At 45.6% G+C, this 21,762-nt stretch overlaps 1 protein-coding gene across 1 annotated transcript in view; it reads left to right on the forward strand.

The window, feature by feature from the left end:
• LOC124348820 (teneurin-a-like) overlaps positions 1-21,762 on the forward strand; it is a 115,037-nt gene that overhangs the window by 12,757 nt on the left and 80,518 nt on the right. The window contains exon 3 of the mRNA XM_046799105.1: positions 15,509-15,609. The gene's annotated coding sequence lies outside the window, so the exon portion shown is untranslated. The remainder of the gene's footprint in view (positions 1-15,508; positions 15,610-21,762) is intronic.

The raw sequence follows: 21,762 nt of genomic DNA on the forward strand, positions 1-21,762 counted from the left end.
ACAACTTTTGAGGGTGGAAAAAAGAGATTTTATGACATCTGACGACCGTCTCTCTCTCTCCTTGTTTTTAGTATGCGGCCATGACTGGGCAGTGGGTATGACTGTGCCATGCTCAAAGATGGCCCAAATAGAATTCCACTCTTATGACGTCTGCTCATTTATTCAATTCCACGAACAGATAAATATTACTCTGCGTGATGCCAGTGAACTGTCATTCAGATGTAGATATCATTAGAATATGAGAACCCCCCCCCCTCCCACATCTACCCCGTGTTTTGAAATGTTCCAAGTTGAGAGTGGGTCTCTCTGCTGTTATGCAACCCGCTGTACAACACAGCACACACACACACATTCGGTTTTGTTTTGTTTTGTTTTGTTTTCAAGTTGTCTTCAGGGAAGTCACAACAATTTCAAATCGATTTGAATGCATTATTCGTGTTTTTGTTTGTTTTTGATTCCGGATTCGTGTGGTGGTGGTGGTGGTGGACCCCCGCAGGAAATGAGAAACTTTTGGCTCTATGAATTCCCTTTCTCTACTCGTCTTTCAATTTTCCCGGCCCGTTCGCCATATGCCTCTTTTATACGCCCCCACCCTCACTCCTCCTCCTCCTTTCTTGGCCCGTCCCTGGCCGTCAACCCAAAAACTTGTCCAACTCTCGACCGCCATCTAATTGTCCGTGGGCTGGCGAGACACGCCCACTGCTTGTTGGTCTGGCTGACGTGCTGATCCGTGACTGGATCAAATCAGCCTCGAGCTATTGATTCGATTGTGTTATTAATCAGACGCTGCTGCATAGTGTGCGGATGAAACACAACCAAACAATTGACCTCCCAGGGTCCGCTGAAAAAAAAGTTATTAAAAGGGTGAATGAATGAATGAAAGGTTAGGATATTATTCCGCCATCGACGGGGGGACCGCCCTCTGGCCCGTCTACATTAACACCCTAAACACCATGGGCTTTTGCGCGTATTGATGGATGCCCCCCTCCACCCTTTTATCATTGCGTCTGACCCGATTGATGGATGACGAGGGGTCCGTTTTTAATATGAGTCAGTCCGCCATCCGGTTCGTCGTGTAGCTGCAGGCATTCCACGCTCCCGGATGAATGACACGGCCATCACACAGTCCGAGAATTTCGGACGGACGGACGGATTCGAATTCATCAACATTCCTTGGCCATTTTTTTTCTTCTTCTTCTTCTTTTACATTTTTTTTTCTAGTCGCGATGGACGTTTGTAACCGATCGCCTGTCCGTTCCGCGCTCGGCCGCTTATCATTCGATACTTTGAGACATTTTTCAGTCTTTTTCTCCATCTGAAAAATGTTATTTTTCTTTTCTTTTTTGGCTTTGATATTCTTTTCGATCGACGAGCGCTTTTCACTTTGGATCCTCCTCGCTCATGTCGTCTAAATATATCAAAAGGAAAAAAAAAAAAAGGAAATTGAATCTCTTGTCAAACTTTCGTATTCGTTTACCGGCCCGTCCTGTTCGTCTCTTGTTGGGCGCCTGTCGCTTTGATGGAGCGGAACGGCCAAACTGAGGCGACACCCACAGTTAAGAGAAAAACAGTTGGACACACAACACCGGGAACGGGATGGCCCCAAACAGATGAGAGTTGTGAAAGGCAAAAGGAAGAAAAAGAAGAAGAAGCTGGAAAACGAATATAGCCAATTGCCGATACACAGGGGGGAAAATGCCCGGGTCAATGGTGAGAAATTTCGATATTTATAGACCCCGACTCGATGAAATAATTCTTTCGCCCAATGGTATGTCGTGATGAAGGTCGATCCATCTTTCATTTTCCCTTTTTTTACTTTTTCATTGTGCCCGGAAAACACACGGTCGAGTCGATGTAACCAATTCAACAGCGGGCGGCGGCCAGACACGGCAGCGCGGATTCCAATGCGTAGGAATAGACAATGTCTTGTCTGTGTGTCCGGGTCGGTGGTGGTTGTTCCCTACAAACTTTTTTTTCTTTTTTTTTTTTCGGTGGAAAAATAGCGACCCGTGCCATGCACAGACACTGTGGACGAGCGTACCTCTATATTCATAACATGCATAATACATGGACGTATCGGTTTATTGGGAATCCCAACATTGTTCCCTCCTCTCTTTCTCTATCTGTTTTTCCCCCCAAGTTTCTTCTGATATTCGATTCGACTTCCTACTCTCTCTCTGTCTCCCCTCTGGAGCAGCACCGGAGTACAAGAGCCGTTGGAATGAGACGTAGAGATGATGTAATATTGATCATGCCCGTCGGTTGTCTCTGCACTACATATAATACTTCTAAATACGACGAAACGTTGGCAATGAAATGTTTGTCTCTCTCTCTCTCTCTAATGGAAATTCAACATTTCTGGAGCTCTGAAAATTGTCGCGTTGGCAATATGGTCGGGCTCCCACCCAGCCATCATCATCAGGCCGTCTCTCTGTCTTATTCTTTTTTTCTCTCTCTCTCTCTCCCTGTTGCAGCCAGGCCAGCAATGCTTTGTAATTCAACGCGTCTAATTAGTGCAGCAGCAAAGTTCCCGTGGAATTCAATATCCAGTAGAACCTTCCACCCTTCTCTCTATCTCTCTATTTCCTCCCCCCCCCTCCCCCTCCCACCATTCACGTTATTATTATTATTTTATATAAAAGATGTAGCGGCGATGACGATGGCGACGAGGGCAACAATGTTCGTTTGTTCCATATTAGATATGATATTGTCTTTCCCCTGGCATCTTGAGAGACTTTCGGGGCTGCCGCTTTTCTCCTTGCTCTCCTCCTGTTGTGTATAGGGGGGGACGGGGGATAGATGAATCTATTTTCCCGCTAGTGTTTTGTTCCGGCAAAACTAATGAGTTAATTCCGCTGTACGCCATTCACTTCCTTTTACGTCTTTTTATTATTTTATTTCTAATTTGACCTTTTTTTTTACTTTTTCTGCTTTCTGCCATTGAAGTGCCAGGACGTCATAAGTTCTAGCTACTTTCTCTCTGTACTATATATATATGTGTTATATATCTATAGCCAGTGGACGGCGGATACTTGGCTAGGAGATTACAGTTTGCCCGGGGGGTGCTCCTTGTTTTTTTTCTTCTCTGCTGTTTTGATCCCGAGTTCGCACGCGAGCATCGCTAGGCAACCGTCTAGGATTCATATCCGATATTGTCCGATGGCAAACTCCATTAGGAGCTATTCTGGGCCGGGCTATATAGATATAGTACACGTAGGAGCTACTGCCTTCTCCAACTAGTAGCCGTGTGTGTGTGATCCAGCCCCCCTCCTCCCCCGTTCTCAACTGTAAATCTTGTTGTGTGTTTCGCTTGATCCATCTGCTTCCACCAGTAGCTTTGCGGCAGCACCTTGCCTGATTATACAGAGTGTACATGTATAGAGATATACGTATATATATATACAGTAGTTGTGTCTATGATGGATCAACTGGATCCCCGGCAAAGTATATTTACGTCGAGTTGAGAGAAGGAGAGAGAGAGAGAACTGATTGATGTGATTACGCAACGGCTAGCGGAGCAGCTCCACCTTTTAGTCTCGAATGCAGAGCCCCACAACTCCCCCCTTTACCCATTTTCATCCCTCTCGCTTTTTTTTTTATTTCAATGTAATAAGTCGGAGTGGAAGTTCGTGTCAGCGTTTTTCGTCGTGCGATCTCCACGACCGGTTTTTCTTTTAATCCTCTGTGCTGCTACCCTCTACGCCATAACCCGTCGGTAACATTAGACGCTGGAGAAGCAACATTTGAAGAGGGGGGCAAGTCTTTGGTGGTACCCTATATTACCCCGACTCGACCCGACCACCAGAGCCAACTGATAGGCACCCACCGACTGACTGACAGCCGTAAATCACAAACGCATACAGACAACACTGGGAGAGAAAGCGGGATAGAGTGGCTGCTGAGCAAAATGGGGTGGTGGAGGAAGACCAAGGAGGAACGTTTGAGAGCACTGAGAGATACACATCCAATCTAATCCAATGATGGAGCGCTCGCGACTGTGGCGGCAGTTTCAAATGACAAGTGCTCGTTGCCGAGCATGCCTTTTCGATTGAGCATCCTCTCTCCTTCTCTTCTTCTTCTCTATTTGCTCAATTGGATTTTTGTCTCTCGTATCTCTCAAATTGCCTCGGCTAGATTTGAGATTCTCTCTGTTGTGTGTGTGTGTGTGTGTGTGTGTGTGTCATTACATCATCGGGCGACTCGACGCTCCACTCTGCTCAATAATAAAAAAAGATTTTCTATGTGGGTTGGACTAGAAGGGGGAAGGGAGGGAGGGACGACACGCGGGATTGAGCTAGACGAGTTGAAAAACGCGGGGGAAACAAATTCCTTGTTTCTCTACTCTGCGCGCAGTTATGATGATTATTGTGGCGACGACGGACGATGACGACAATCAGACACAAAGAAGAGCAGCTCTCTGCTCCTCCCTGGGACCTCTTATATTTTTGTTTTTATTGTTTGGGGTTATTGTTGTTTAGACTTGGAAATGTCTGATGATGAAGAAAAGACGAAAGAATAATAATAACAGGAGCGCCAGAAACTTGTTAATCGAAAAAGGAGAAAAAAGAAGAAACACAAAGTTTGTCTTCTTTTCTTGAGAGAGAGAGAGAGAGAGAGATTTATGACGTAAGGCAGCCGTAGATAAAGCACACCCAAATCGTAGAGCAGCCCGCTATACTCGTCGGTCATTAATTTGAATCGTAAAAAAACCTAAAAAAAACAAAAGAAGAACCTGTGAGGGCAACGGGGATAGAAATGGAAAGAAAAGAAAAAAGAGTTGGACAGAGTTTTGATCTACTGCATTTCTAGCCGAGAGTCTATATAGACCAGCAGAAACAGATGCATTCCAAATGATAAGGCCAAAAAGAGAGAGGAAAAAAGAAGAGTCGCATTTAATAATTTTATGATTTTTTTCTTCTTCTTCGAAGCTTGAAATCGGCTTTAGGCTCTTCGTACCATAAAAAGTTGGAAATTGTGTGACTGATTTTTTTTCTCCCCCCTTTTCCCCCCGTCCGTTGTTGATTGTATTATTATCTATATTGTTGCGTGCGTGTGCTGTATGTGCTACTGATGCTGAATCCCCTGCACAACTCACCACGGGAAAAAAATAAGCCGAAGCTTCTTTTCCCTATACATAATATAACCCGTTGTCTGGTGAATAATAATAAACCGCCGACCCAAAGTTGAATTTATACAAAACACACACAACTGAGCTGCTGCTGCTGCTGCTGCATATATAACAATAAAAAATATGGGCAACTTTTTTTTTCTCTCATGTCCGAGCGGTATAGTGGCGCTATCACGGAGCAGTGTAGAGAGAGAGATAGACGTAATAATAACGGACGCCCACGGTCGCGTGTGGAGAGAGAGAGACAGAAAAGAAGAGGAAGCTCTTCTTTTTTCCCCTTTTTTTTTATCCCGTATACAATACAAGTATGCCTTGGATAATATTCATCTCGAGAAAAGTAAACGCCCCGGGAGCTATTTATACTGTGTATTTCTTTTTAATTTTTTGGGCTGTTTTTGTTGTTGTTGTTGTTGTTGGAAAGGATCGTCCGTACACAGAAACTCGTCTGTGCAGACAGATCAACTTTGTTTGTATAATAATAACCCGATTATACATTTTGGGCGAATTGGGTTTCCTCGGAATACATAATAATCTCAAACAGTCGTCTCTCTCTCCTCCTGTATTCTCTCTACGTCGTGTCTTTGTGTGCTCTATCGACCGTTGCCAGAGCGTCTAATAATAAAAACACTGGGGGGGTGGGGGTGGGGGTGTAAGCGTACGAGGGACGATCGAGACTGAGTCTCTGAGAGAGAGATGGGGTTACATAACGATACCAATTGGATTTGGTAGAAATCGGTATCGGCTACTGCCGCCGAGAGTCTGCTGCTGCTACTGCTGCTGCTGCTTTCTCTTGTTTTGATATTCTTTGTTTTTCCTGGCCGTGTCGTGCCAATCGAACGGGCTCCCGTTTTCAAGTGTTTCCATCATCAAACGAAAAAGGAAAGGAGAACCACCCACCCACAAGACTTTGGCCGTCTGCTTTTCTTTGACTTGTTTGAAACAGAAGCCGTATACGTATTAAAATGGGTATAAATAGAAGGGCGCTGCTGGAAATGCGACTCGGGTCGGGAAAGAGACCCGAAAATAGTCGTCGTCCCGTTTGATTGTATTTCCCTTTAAATGTCGGGGCCATGCGGATCTGACGTCAATGAACGAGAGAAAAAAGAGGGAACAATCAGCTTATTGAGTACTGTTGGCCATTTGATGAAACGGCTGGGAAAATTGATCCTCTTTCCTTTTTTGGTCCTAAAAACAAAAAGCCCATTTTAATGAAGTTGATATTGTGCGTGCACTGTGCTGGGTGGGTGAGCCATCATTACTGAACTGCACTGGCAGACGACGGGCAGGCAGCAGGGCTTTTTTTTAATTTTATTTCTTTTTATTCAACAGTTTGTGCGTGGCTGGGCTCCCTTTTGGCTGCCGCCCGGGTTCTTTTGACTGTTTGAACGCTGGGCATCAGAAATAATCCCGCCGTAACGTCTAATTCTTGCTGCCGTTTGTTACGAGCGAGGAAAATGTTCCTCGCGCTCTCCTCTCTCCCTGTGTGCCTGGCTGGCGAAAGTTTAGCTCGAGTATCTCGCATCTACATGTGCACATCCGGATTGTATGAAGGCAAATAAGCCGGCGGGCATCAACGGCAGGAGCTGTGCAGGAGCCGATGCAAAAAGCCTGCTTGATGTCGGGGTAGTTATTGTTCATTATTATCGACTGGCGTGTGCTGCTGCTGCTGCTGCTCCGGCTGCACTTAATACTTTGAAGTGGGCGAAAGAGAAGAGCTTGGCTCGGGGTCGGACTTGTTCTTCTTCTCCTTCTCATTAACACGGGCAGTCACGCAGCCAAAAGGCAACAGCAGCAACAGCAGCAGCACAAGAGCCAGTCTTTTGCACCGACCGTGTGCGGCGGGCTATTATGTGCAACCCCTCTGGCGAATATAGTTTTTAGTTTTTTTTGGGTAATAGTTTTTGGAGAAAAGTAAAAAAGTCAAATTCAAAACACTTTCCGGCCGCCACCAGATAGAGACGATTTTCACAACGGGGCGCCAGACGTTGACGACCCAGTGACTGACTTGCCTTTGCCTAATTTAATTTCGTTCCACTTTATTCCGTTTATTTTTTTCTCTTCTCTCTCACTGCCGGATTATTACGATGACCGTAGAGTCGTAATAACGTCATTTGCTATGGCTTTTTTTTTTTCGTTTTGTTTCCTTTTTTTTTGTGTTTCCAAATGAAATGACGTGCAGTTCATTTCTCGCCGTGTTTGTCTTGCCCTCTCCGTTATCCTATTTGATCGATAATCAGCTCATCAAACGTTTTCTTTCTTTCCGCTTGTCCTTATTCCAGGTGGGGGGTTCCGAAAATGAAAGAAAAAAGAAATCATCGTCATTTCTTCTTCTTCTTCCGTCTCCTTTTTCGTTTGTTCCCCGCCGTCATGTGTTTGATCCTCCCAATTGGTGTTTGACATTTCTTGCATTTCTCGACGTGGGGAGAACACGCCCTGTCCGCCTTAGTTGCCATCTAATATCCACGTCCATATATATATAGGATACTGCACGTTGAACAATAGGCGACTAGACAGCGAGATGCCATATAACAATCAACGAGTAACATCCATCCTACCACCCGGCAAAGTGAACAAACACAAAAGGGGGAAACGAAAGATAAAAATAGCCAAACTCTGCTCCGTCGAGAAAAATAAAAAGATTTTTTTTTTCTCCTTCTCCTTTATAGATTCGATTTCTCCTTGTTGAATAGCATTAGAGAGCGACTAGGCAAAGACCGAGTATCGGTAACTCAATCTATTACATCGGTGAGGGCCAGCAGAAAGGAGAAATTACTTTTTTTTTAGATCGTCGGGATCGAGTTGCTCCTGTTGTTGTTGTTTTTGTTGCTGGTGGTGGTGCTGGTGGTGGTGGCCTTGTGTGTATTTTTATTGCATCGCTTTCTCGGTGGCGTTGGGGCGGTGTGTGCAAGGCAGGACCCCCGAAAGAAAAAAAGAGGGGCTGTTGCCGCGGTCATCGATCGCCGTGAATCGCAACGTTATAACACAGCGACGATTTCCCTTTTTTTTTCCTTCTTCTTCTTCTTCTTCAGCCCCGCCCACCGTCTCTTGTCAGACACACGGGGAGAGAAAATATATACTATACGCCCGGTCGTGCATTCCAATTAGATATGTAACACACAGCTCGCTCATGGAAGGAGCGAGCAAGTTATTTTCTTTTTTTTTCGTCTGTGCAGTTTTTTCTCTCTTTTTTCTTATCTCTTTTTGGGGGTTTTACATCAGCATTGCAAATGGCTCCTTGTGCTGGTTGGCATTGAAGCGGCGAGGGCACACGGCGAGCAGGAGGAGGAACTGTTGAATGCGCACTCTGATTATTATTCCCTTTTGGGAGGCCAAGAGATAAGGGAGGCAGAACAAATAGAAAACAGCACTGAGCAATACTTCAACATCTCGGAGAACAAGCACAGGTGAATGAACAAGATGCAGAGAGATGAGCGCCATCATAATCAATGCACGGCGCGAAACATTCCAAACGCTTTTCTCGTGCCAGCGTCTGACGAAAAAAGGAAAGAAAAGAAGAAAAATCGAATCATTTTTGGAGAGACTAGCTGCTGCCGCTGCCGCTGTGCGTCATTTGCGTTGGCTTGTTGTTTAGACAAGGGAGTCTCTTCGGGGAAAAGCCCAGATGTTGTGTGTAGAGGAAAGCAGGCAAAAGAGTTGGTAGAGAGTTTTTTGAAAATAAAAGTCGATCGTTGTCATGCGGATGTCAATAAATACGACGACTACTATACTACTACTCCACATCTATGGATATGTTGTGTATTTGGGGGCAGACACGACAGGAAGTGCTCCTGTCAAACACGGGCCCGTCGCCTTTTCCTCTTTTTCTTTACTCAACTTCTCTCTTTTAACTTGTAAAAGGAGCGACAAGAGTACAGAGCAGAAGAAGAAAAAACACACGAGTGAAATCAATCGCAACTAATAATTCAGGCACTTGTTATTTTCTTCTTCTTCTTCTTCTCTTTTCCACCTCAAACAGATAAGTTACGGCTCGGATAACAAAAGTGAAAAGCGTTCAAATACGACCGGTTGTCATGTGAGTTTTTGTACACAGAAACGCGGGGCAGCTGAGGGAGAAGAAGAAGAAGAACCTAAAAATCTTCTTCTTCTTTTGGGTCGACGGAAGTCTAAACACACACACACACACACACGGAACAGTAAAGAGAAATAGAAGAGACCGTAGATAAACAGTCAACACAATTTTGGCGACCGGAAAGACAAACATGTGTGTCTTGGAAGCAGCGGCGGCGGCAACGGCGGCGGCGTCTCTCTCTCTCCCGATCCGTGTCCCCGTTTCACGGTTGAATCGATCCCGACAGGTTGGAGCTATACACGACGCCTGCCCCCGTTTATTTATACAAACGCAGTTTCTCTGACTCTTAACACGCTCGGTTTATTTGCCGTCCAACTGGATTAACTCTGGGGGGGGGGGGGCCTTTATTTATTTTTGATGGCCGCCTTTTTTGCATTTGCTACTTGATTCCCAGAAAAAAAGAGTATGACGACGGCCATTTTCTCGGTAGGCTCCTGACGAAAAACAAAACAGCAACACGCAGTGTCAGCGCGTTTGCATTACATCCGCCCCTCTTTCATCGTTGTTGCATTTTGATCCGGCATCTTTATGCGAGCGTACAGTGCTATACGTCCATATTAGATATTACGTATGCAACTTGTTTCTATTAAGAGAGAAACAAGTGTAGTGTATATACCAACGGCTTTCAATCTCTTTACTTTTATGTCTATGGCCTACTCTACTAGCCGATCCCGCGTGCTGAGCAGAAAACAACAAGGACGGAGGGGAAAGAAAAATGTCCTCTTCAACCCGCCGTCGTCTATTCCTATAGTGGCCTCCCAGTAGCAAACATAAAAGGTTAATTAGCTCGCTTCTCTATGCATGAAAGCATATAGCCAGCCAAAAGGAGGGGGGGGGAAGAGATCTCGAGGCTTTTTATGTCGTAATATTGTATAAAGTAGTAAGAGCATTAGGAGCGTTTTCATCCCATTTTTTCTCGTTGCCCCTTCGCTCTCTCTCCTCTGCTTTATCTTAGATATACATACAAGTGGCATAAATAGTCTACTGTTTTTTCGATGGATTTCTTCCTTGAGCTCGTGTCTCCCCACCCCCTCTCTCTCTCTCAGAATGTCGGGAACGAGAGTAAAGTATATCCCGCGTTTCCTCTTATTTCTCTTTTATGGGCACGGTGTCGGACATTAGCCGATAAACGTGTAGCCCCTCTTTCTCCAGACATCAGAGTCTCTTTTATTTACAGTTGAGCATGGGCGAACGTTCCGAATTGCATTTACCTGCACGCTGAGCAATGCAAAAAGACCCAAAATCAAATAAATAACTAAAAGAGGAAACGTGATGATTTTTTCAAAAGGCTACCGTCAAGTTCTCTTTGACCCGAACTACTAACGTCGAACTTTGCCCAAGTTTATGCACACGACTCTGTTCTGTTCTTACTTTTAGGAACGTCGTGGAAAGAAGTGTCACGTTCGATTTAATCATTTCAACCGTTTTCTAGCGCTCTTCCCGTAATCGGTCGAATCCCAAGAAAGTCCATCTACATCGGCCAAAGTGTGTTAATTGTCTTAACTCCTGCAATTCCCGTAAGGTCGGAAATAGTGGGAAATGTAGCCGAAACGAAATGAAAATTTAGGCCGTTTCATCCCTCCCTGCAAAGTCCAAGTCGATGTGCTGGAGTAGTATTGAATAGTTAAGCTCTACACGGAAGGTTGCATCTTTTTTCGGCCTATAATATTCACCCCCAACGTATCAAATATGCCGGTTGAAAAAAAAAAATAAACATCTTAAAGTCATGGCATCTTTAGAGAGAAGATGGGCTGGTAGGCGAGGGACAAGGCGACGTCGTTGTGTATTAGTGATTGAGAATCATCTTGGTCTAGCTGCTGGAATAAGTGCGAAGAGGCTTGAATGGAGAGAGCGGAGGAAGCGAGTCGGATAACTCTTCCTAAAGAGAAAAAAAGAAAAGTCTTTTTCTTTTTCTTATCCTTAATAGAGCGAGTCGACCCCTTGCGACTCCGCCCTCGCTATTCGTCGCCTTCTGGATAAACACAACGAAGAAGAAAAGGTCAAAAAGTTAAGGTTAGAAGAAGAAGAAGAAGAAGAGGCTCGGTCGATGTGTATCTGTCGCCAGGCCGTCATCCGACACTCCCAACTGTGTTGAAGAGACGACAACCGTTTTCTCTCTCTCGGAATGATATTTTTTTTCTTCTCTTCTATTGGCGACATGCAGCACAGCAGCAGCAGCAGCTTCAGCCAGAGGTGCCACCATATGGCGTCCGTCCACAGGATATTTCAGTGTTCATGTAGCCAAACTCTTGGGTGAGGGGAGAAAAGAAGAAGAAGAAGCTTGGGCGTATAGTATAGAAGCAATTGTCGCACAGGGTGGCTGGGTGGCTGCTGGCTGCTTACGTCCGACTAGACGTGGGAGCGCCTAAATCAGATTCTTTATTTCTTCTTCTTCTGCGCTCTCTGTCCTTGTTATGTTACAAGCTGACGCGACTATTTGCCCTGTTTTTCACACAAAATTGGAAGCCCCCCCTCCGAGTTCAGCCGGGTCAAACGGCCTCAAATCTATAGACGTTCCACTGTGGTCCTTTTTTTCTTTCATCGACACACGTTTCCACGTTTAAAAAAGAAAAAAGGGAAAGTAGATTTCAATGATCCGCTCCGGAAATTCGTAGATTTCAAGTTGATCCAATCTTTTTTTTCTCTCCCTTTGATATATCATAACAACATTTGAATGTTTATACGTCTTGAATTGATTGCCCAGCGGATGTTTTTGTTGTTATTTACTTTCATTCACGTACTGGAATTTATCTACAGCTGACATTCCGTGGCTCATTCGCCACTATTTTTTTTTTCTCTTTTTCTTCCATCGAAAAATTCCAGCACATGTAGCCATTGACCCCTATAGGCTTGTGAGGAGATACTTATTGACGCCCCGACCCGTTTGAAAAAGAAAGGAGCCCCACAAGAAGATTTTTTCTTCTTTTTCAAGTAGACATTTGCTTTTTGGACAAACTACACATGGGGAGGAGGAGGGAAACATTTTCACGTCGTATCGTCAGCATTGAAATGTCCTCATTCAAGTCTATAAGCTCCGGCCGGAGAAAAAAAAACGAATATAAAGTGGCATTCTTGGTGCATGTACAGTTGGGCCTTGTACACACACACGGTGGAAAAGAAAAAGGGCTGTGGGGTGTGAGTGTGATGGTTTTGTAGCCTGCCAACACAGACCCACACGACTCGGACATCTTTTTCCAAAAGAGGCCAATTTCGATCTGTGGCAAATAGCCCCCTTTGCTGGCCAGCCCATAGTCTTGGGTGCCGGATCGTGCTCCTCCCTACCATTCTCTTCTTTTTTGAGCGTGCGAGACTTTAGTGGCTCGTCGACTCGAATGGTGAAGAAAGAAAAGCTGCAGCTTTTTTCCCTTTCCTTTTTTATGATTGTTTATTCAGTCCGGGCGACTCTTGAGTGACTGGCTGTGCAGTAGCTACTGCTACTGCTGCTACTGCTACTGCTGCTTCTATATGTGCTGCTGCCTCCTTGTGGACCGCGCCCTTTCTCTTGTTCAACTCCTTTTCAACGGAAAAGTCGACATTATATTCGTCTGACTGGCAATAGGAAATGGAGATGAGGCAGATGACACGATGTCTAGACAATATTCATTCGGATATATACATGCATAAGGCCCCGACAAATTTGATCATCATTATTTGAATGAGCCTCCTTTTTCTTGTTATTCCTTTCACTATGCATAGCCTACTATTTGTCGTGCAGTATCCGTGTCGTCGTCATCGTCGTGAAAACGCCTTTGCGCCATTTCGGCGAACTCCCGCCCACCGACTAGGACAACTAATTTGACTTTCCTCGTTCAAGAAGAAGAAGCTGCTGCTGCTGCTGCTGCTGCTGCTGCCGTGAAAGCTCTTTTTTTCTTTTTTGGCTTCTTTCAAAAGATCCTCCCGGCTCATTCAAAAATGACTGAGCTCAAAAATGGACGGGGGAAAATAGAAATGAATAGAGAAGAAGCACGCCAAGAAGCTGACGTTTGAGCCTCTTCTTCTCCAATAATATAAGACAACAATGGGCGACCGACCGACTGTGCCGGCGTGAAAGAAAGAAAGGGAAAAAAAAAAAAAAAAACGGGTTGGATCATCGCACACGCGAGGAAATCGAAAAAAATAAAAGGGAAAGTCGGATGATATGAACGGCCGATGTCGTCGCCGCCGCCGCCGGTGAGAGAATATTCTCTCTGCCGAAAATGCATTTCCCAAGTCGGCACCATATTTCTCCCCCTGCTCCCACACAGCAGTCGATATACTGGTTTGTATTCAGACATGTAAATTGACCGTGAAATGAGACTTTGGGGTTAGAAAACGGGGGCCCTCTCTCTCGCCTCTTTCGCCCGCACACGGCGCGGGACTATATAGCGAAATCCCTGAAATTAGGTTCGGTCAATTGACTTTCTCTTATGCGCCGCATTCTTTTTGATCTTTTTTTTTTTCCTTTTCTTTTCTTTTTTTGAAAAAATTTCGAAATTGAACAGTTGTATAAATGCAATCGCATTCCACCTCTGCGGGATGATGGATGAAAGATTTTTTCCATCTAATCCTAATCTGGTTTCTGCTGGATTCCGCGGGGGCAGTAAATTCCTTCCTGTCGTTTTTAAAACTAGCGTCGACTATTTTAGAGGTTGTTTTCTTTTTCGGTGGTGGGTTTGAATCGAAGGAGAAATATAAGAAGAAATAAAAGGTCACTGATCACGAATGGGATCGAGGATGCCGCACCTGGTGTCCCGTGTTCCTCCCACAACCCCGCACGGCATCCCAGTCGCACCCTTGTCGCTCCTAGCCTGGAAAACGAGAGAAACTGTGAACGTTTATTCGATCAGCCGAGGTCGTTACAGTTGTAGAGTCGACGGGAAAGAGAGCACCTGTCTCGGTTTGCGTTCCTTCCTCTTTTCCTTCCTTTCCTTTCCTTCCTTTCCTCCTTTCCTTCCTCCTACGCGCTGCTCGTTGTAAATATGCACGGCACACGCTATCTCTCCTTTCTCCTCCTATTAGACGCAGAGATGGCGAATAGATATGATACCCTCCCTCCTGTTTCCCCCGCTCCCGCTAGAGACGGGTGGGGGGGGGGGAGGGGGCAACGGAACATTCTATATAGCTAATTACCTCACTGAATAATGGAGCAGGAGCCGAGGAGCGAGCAAAAGGCTTTTCTATCGTCCTCCTCCAACTGTCGGAATCCCCAAGTTGAAAGTACAAATTCTCTCCTTCCTTCTCTCTCGTTCTCTCATCGCCTAACTGGTCGACTCTTTTCTTCTTCTTTTTCTTCTTCTTCTCGTGCAGTCTCATCTGAAATGAACTCAGTGCATGCTGTGTAGTCTATTGGGTCTTGTAGTCAGCCAAGAGGAGCAATCCTAATCGGATGTGGGAAGCAAAAGGAATCGAGAATCCTTGGCGCTTGCTGCTGCCGCTGCCGCTACTGCTGGCGCGTCCTACTTTCAAGTTGCGAAAACCCATTAAACTCGGAAGCTCAAAAGATTTTCCCGCCGCTTGGCATTTCGTAGACGAGGTAATAAGGGATGAGCAATGGAAACGATCACGCCCGAGCTCGTCGTGCGTCTCTCTCTGTTCTGTTCTGTTCTGTTGTGCTGTTAACATTAATCCCGGAATTTCAAACGCCAGTTGATCGTTTTACACGACAAAACAAAACACACACACACACGAGACAATAACTCTGGAATTTTTACGGCCTCAACTCTCTGCCGCAACAAAGTAGCTACGGCAGCCAGCCAGCCTATAGAGAATGATGCCTATTGTTGTATATCGAGCCGAACAAGACACACATCGACTGTAGTAGAGGAGGAATGCGCCCTCATCTTCTTCTTCTTCTGCTGGCCGTCGACTCTCTGCGGGTTTCCACCCGCCCGTCTTATTCTCTCGCTCTCCTTTTCTCTTATAGGTATTTTCTCTAATGCTATTTGTAAGGAGATGGAAATTCTTTTTTCATCCTCTTTGAAACAGACCTTTATACAGAAGCCTCCTGCTGGGATATAGTGTAGTTTAGTTGCCCGCTAGTTGGGACTGCCTATCTCAACTCACCTTTTTCCAGCCGCGGGAAGACAGTTCGGGAGCAGCAGCATTTTTCTTCTTCTTCCTTCTTCCCGCTATAGTTATGTCAGATGGTTCTAACAATACAACTCAGTGCCGATGGTTCACACACACACAAGTCCAAGTCTTGTCTGCTGGTTCCCCACTGTTTGACAAGCCACAACTTGACGTGCCCACCAACTTTATTTCCACCGAGAAAAATCATTTCCTTATTCTCTTTTTTATTTTTCTTCTTTTAGATTGGAGAGAGCCAACAAACAGCCCAGCAACTCGGCAGCACTTTGCAATTGAAAGCTCTCCAATGATGAGTTAAATCGTCGTCAAACAGCAACAACAAGAGGTAGGACGATTTAACAAACTCTTCTTCTTCTTTTGGTGGGGGGGTTGACTTGTAGAAAATGATAAAAGGTCCTGTCCGCGTCCCTTTTACAATGTACACAAGGACGCAACTCATCATCCGTTTCCAGTCCGAGTCTCTCTAGTGGGAGTCTGCGAGGCTTTGTCGTTTATTTTTACAAGTAAATTACCCGACGAACGTGACGCGACAGGACTGACAGCGTGTTGTCTTTCTTCTTCTTCTTTCTTTTTTAGTGCCAACACAACCAAGTGGCACGTGTGATGATCTTTCCTTCCATTTACTACTCCCCTTCTGTTCCTTTCGCCAGGGTTTTTTGAATGTCGAAAATTTCTCTTCTTCTTTTTTGATTTCGGTTGGGTGTTGAAAGGCGTACGACGTCGAGCGGGCGCCCCTTCCGGCCCAGCCGGCACGCTCCGGGGTTTCGACATGGCCGTCTCGGGTTCTTTTGTTTTTCCAACGCTTCTTTGCTTATTTTTTTAAAAAAAGTTTTGGGGTTTTTTTTTTTTGAGGGAAAAATTACAATTTTCATTTTCTTGCTGCCGGCCGTTTTGAAACGTTCGAATCGCGTCTGTAGGAGCCATCGGGATTTTTGTTATTTTTGATCAAAAATTCCGAATCATTTGATTCCGAAGAAAATAACGTTGGAATATAGATAGATGTTCTCGTATCACGCGAGATGGCAAGATTCAACTTTATCACGATGGATATTTATCGGCCTACAAATATTCGTTAGATGATATCGAGCTGCTCCTACTTCTTTTTCGTTTCTTTTTCTTTTTCGGGGTCCGATTTGGAGTTCCTTGGGTCGAGTGAATCCGAGTGAATCCAAGAAGAAGAGGCACACGTGCAGGAGTGACGGGCCAATCAATGAATCCATGGCAGAGTTTCTTTTTTGACATTTACCGGCGTATTGGGCGTGCACATTAAAAGTTTTTTGGGAATAAATAAGAATGGCAAAAGGTCGTTGGCCTGCCTGCCCTTTTTGAAAATGCGTTGTCAAAGTGGCTAAAAATGCGCATTCAATATTGGACGACCACTTTCTCATAGCCAACATCCTAAGTCTCTCCTACGCGCAAATTCCCATTTGACGGCGGCGGATCCCTTCTGGGCTCCTATGATTATGCGTCAAGAATCAACCGATTGCGTAGCCTCTCTGTTCGGATGTTCCACTTATTTTTGCCGGAGAATAAGAAGGCAAATGCCAATGGATTTTCTTTTTTCCCCCCTCGCCTCAAATCAAATGGACGTTGCTGGTTTGATTCGCCAAGGATAAAACGACGTCCGGCGCAGCGGGAGGCCGGGCATGGGTTGGCAAAAGAAAAAAGGAGCGGCTTGAATTCGGTTACGGGTTGTCCGAGCTGCATCTCCTTTCTTCTTCTCCTTTCCAATTTTTGAAAATCCCTTCGCTCCATTTGATAATTCGATTTTTTTCCAAACAGGAACCGACCGTTGCGATACTCGAACGTCGTGAGTCGTTAAAGATTTACACGCCCAATGTCGAATGAGAGGCAAGGGGGGGGGGGAATGGAAATGCGGGAGCCTTGTGAATAATACGGGCCAATTTTCTCTGGAAAATTCTCTCAAAAAAAGAGAGATGAAAAATGCACAAAGGACGGCCAAGATAAAGTTGGTCGAAAAATTGCGTTATTCTTAATTTGATTGCCCAGCGGAACTGGGATGTCGTCGTCGTCGTGGACGGTGACGTTTCTCTGTTTGTATTGAAGTGGTCGCCCGGGATCTAATCACGCTGATGGGTCTCCTCCTCCTCTATCCCCTTGCCCTCCCCTTTGGCTGGCCGGCCATCATTCCTGGCCGTGTTTTCCCTCACAAATAAGAGGTCGGACAGAAGAGGAAGGAGAATAGACGAGGGGTTCACGAGTACTAGGAGCCTATAACGTTCTATAGGCATACAGAGCAGGAGCCGGACCACAAGTGGTATGAACGATCTGCATTGCGGTCAACATTCGGGTCGTGCTCGTATATACAAAACCGACGACATCTGACTCTTTCCCTTTCTCTCTCCCCCCTCGACAATATAGCCACAAGCAGACAGAGAGAGACAAGGAGCGATGACACGACAATGTTAACGTCGACTAGCCGAGTATAGACGTCGATTGCCATAGCTCAGGCGACTTGTATGACCCCCCTCCCGCTCCTCGTGCTCCTTAGTCTCTCTCAGCTATTCGGGGCGGCCTTTTGACGTTTGCTGCTTTGGGCTCCTACGTCAAGAAATGAAACAAACAATAGGCACTAGTGCTGCTGCTCCGGCTCCTGCTAGCTAGCAGCTACTAGTATAAATGTAGAGGATATAGTAGAGTTTGTTTAGTTTTTATAGTCGGCGTGTATATTCATTCCCTTCCCCCCCTCTCTCTCTCCTTTCACGGCGTATAGCGTGTCACGAGCTCGCCGCGGAGGCTCTTATCCGCCAGGGCCGTATAGTATAAGCTGGACGCTAGGAGACTTTCACGGCTCCTGCGGTCTCATCGCGACCATAAACGATATGGAGCTTCCATTTCTCTTGTGTGTGCTCCTTCCCCCCCCCCCTTCCCAACAACCGAAAGTTCTCATTTTCATTTTGGGGCTCGTAATATTTCAGCAGCAGCTCCGTCCGTGCTGGGCTCCGTTAGACTGGACTGGAGTTGCCTTTCTCTCTTTCCCCCCCGCTCTATCCACCCAGTTCTTTTTGGTGTTGTACTTTTTATTTTATTTTATTAGATTTTATTTTACGTTTTATTCCTCGTGTGTGTTGTAATATAAATAAACAATACATGCAGCAGAACATAACGCAACTGGAGCCCAGTAGTCACGAGCGACCAGCTCCCATGTCCATACCAGTCTCTATAGGAGGAGATGGAGCCAGTGGCCGCCGGCCCAGCCTACGCACACACACACACACACACATACTCAACGGCATGAACTGGAATATCTAATCTAATCTCATCGTTTCTCATTTTCTTCTCTGGTTGTTTGGCTTTTTAGTGGCCCGACATCTTTCCACTCTTTTTTTATTTCAGGGCGGGGCTGCTCCTTGTTATTATTGTTAGTGAATTTCATCATTTTAACCCACATTTTCTTTTCTTGTTTCTCTCCCAAGGAGAAACAGAGAAAGGGAGAGAGAGGGAAGTTTATGGCACACTCCTTTATTATTGAAACGCGAAAAAAAGAAAAAAAAGAAAAAAAAAGGAAAAGGTCGTTGCATGGAAGAGAGTAGCCAGGCCCAACTACCGTGAAAGAGAGCCTGGACATAGGGGGGAGGACGTACACAAACCGCCGAAATAGATCAGCTTGCATATTAAAATCTGACTCTCTTTAGTGAGACTCGTTATGCATGTCCACCGCTGCTGCTGCAGTGCTGCTGCTGCTGCATGCCGTTCTTGGGATCCCATCACCTGAGCACGAAAACGGCCGGTCGAATCGATCCTACCCCGGCCAGCCCCGCCGGCTCACTCGCTCGCCTCAACTACAATAGAGCGACTTGGGTGTAGTATATAGGATATATCTCCATACAAGTACAAGAGACGACGACTACCTTTATGCAACGATAACGTGTGGGGTGCCATACGAGCTGAGGTGTATAGTGTAGCAACAGCCGTCAAATTTCCCATCGCCTTTGACGGTGTCGAGGGCGCGCGTGTCTACTCTTGGATTCAATTTGACGGAGCGTATGTGCAGCAGCTACTACTCTTAATATATGCAGGGAATATAGAGCCAGTAAAGTTGCCATCCCCATTCGGTTATATTCCCCCCCATCCGGTTTGATTGTCGCAAAATGGCGCCCCGGTTATCCCAATTCTTCTTTTTTTTTCCAGGAAAAAATGAAATTGTGGGTCTCTTGTTTGGACGTGCCGCCCACATTCCGCCGCCGCTTTTTCTTTCTGGAGATGGGGGAATGCCCATTTTGGCGAAACGGGATGAATGGGCCAGTGTGATTATTAAACGTGATTGCAGGCCACACATAGTCAAAAGTATCTGGGGGCCCTTTTAACAATTTGCGCTTTCATTTTCCACTCCGCCGCCGCCTTTTCCTCAACCCTTTTCTTTCTTTTCTTGCTCCGGCGGATTCGTTCCGCAGGTTCTATGGCACGCGCTGAGCCTGCGCTCTACCGACGTCCATTCTTCTTTCTTTCTCTCTCTGTGTGTGTGTGTGTTGAGAATATAAAAAACCCCGAAAACATTCTTCAGTGTTTCTCGGCCTTGATGTTGTGCGTCGTCACCTTTTTCTCACTTGACGGAAAAGGGGAAAAAATGGGATTTTTGACTTTTTCCGTTCCGGTGCGGACGAGGATTGTCAATGGAATTTTTTTCTTTTTCTTTTTCTTCCAATTCTTTTCTGTCGTCGTCGACTTATATAAAAACGCCAAGATCCGCCAAATTTCAAAGCGGACACGAATCAAACTCCCGGCATACCGAGACGCATCAACTGCCGCTCACGATCTCCTTTTTTTAAAAAATTCTTTTCTCCTTTTCTTTTCCCCCCTCGTTTCTTTTTTTATTATGACGACGACGACGGGCCTCTCTCCCGAGATTTAATCCCGCCCGTTTCTTTTTCCCTTTTTTTTTATTCGTCCGGCTAACGGCGAAATCAGTACAGTGTACTAAACGAAAAAATGGCTATTTTGTAGACGAGGAGCGGAGATTTCTTTTAATTAACAATCCTCATTTGGGGGGGGCCAGTTGTTTGAGCCTCCGTACCGGATGGTCTGACTCCCTTGCCGATTCGACTGATGAGAGAGTCCTCGGGTATTACATGGCGACTATTTACTTATTCTGATGACGTGGGATGGCGCAAGAAGGCGACACAATCAAACAGCAAAGCAGCAATCCTTTTATTTATTTTATTTGAGTTTATTTTATTTTATTTCGCCATGATGATAAAGAAGTCGACGGGAATCTATGAGAGACGGGAAAAGAGCGCAGTGGTCACCAGAGACGGTCTACATAGGAATTCTCTTTGCTTGATTTGTTTTTCTTTTCCTGTGGACGTCTGATTTCGCTATCGCAGAGCAAAGTCCTTTGCCAACTTTTTTTTCAACAACAACAACAACAGCAATCGGCATCAGTAGCTGCTGGTCCAGAGTAAGACGGCCATATCCGCCTATTGTTTGGAAGGACCGTCCGACCGGAACGAAACGGACCCAACAAAACAAAACCCCACACACACACAAACAAAAAACCTTTCAGTATTCTATTAAAAAGATACGAGAGTTTTTTCCGTTTTTTTTTTTCTTCCACCAAATTTTTCGGCTTTTCTTTTTTGTTTTTCGTCGATTCAAATCCCGCGTGGCTTTTGCTCTTATCGGGAGAACAACAAGAGAAAAGGAGAGGGGGGGGGAACCCACAGAGAGAGAGAGAAGCAGTGACATGCCAATTCAATCAAGACGCTTTGAGCTTTATTTCTCCTTGAAAGTTTACAACGCGTTTCGTTTGTCCTACGGCAGCAGCTGCAATCTTCCACTTTCTTTGGCGATGACGACGCCAACGTCTGACCTTACGTCCTCCTCCTCTTCTTCCTCTGGGCTGGGATCGACTTGCACAACGGCAGAGTCGCCTACGGTTTGCGTATAGGCGCGTACCGGGCGGGCCAAACTCCGTTGGGAGTCTTTTTTCTTTTCCCGTTTTGTTTTCGTCCGGATCGTCCGCTATCGCTGGGAAGGAGAAAAGAAAATAAAACGCAGGGAAATGACAGATTATGCACGTCTTGAGAGTCACCAGAGGGATCCTGACTGAAACAACCCCCCGTCGCAGAACAACGCGCCACAACAACAAACTCCTTAGAAAATAGAAAAGAAAAAAGGACGGCCACAACTGCTGAGGAAGCCGGGAATCAATGCCAGCAGAGCTGTTGCAGCAACAGCAGCTCCTTTTCGAACTCTTGCGCTGCGGGGTGACCGATGAACTCGAAAAAATCTGACGCTGCTGCTGCTGCTGCCGCCTGAAAATGACAGTCGCTTTGTAGTAGTGACTCCCGTGATCCGTTCTACGCATTAACAATTGATTTGTTTGGAAATGTGTCCGACAACAACAACAACAACAGATAGCCGTGCACGTCGGACAAAAAGGGACTTTTTGATGTTGTTGCGTCGGTCAGGTCGTCGATGTAACGCGGACTTCCTGCCGCCTTGAAATATTGACAAC

Source organism: Daphnia pulicaria, chromosome 7 (assembly GCF_021234035.1).
Source record: "Daphnia pulicaria isolate SC F1-1A chromosome 7, SC_F0-13Bv2, whole genome shotgun sequence".
NCBI classification, from domain to species: domain Eukaryota; kingdom Metazoa; phylum Arthropoda; class Branchiopoda; order Diplostraca; family Daphniidae; genus Daphnia; species Daphnia pulicaria.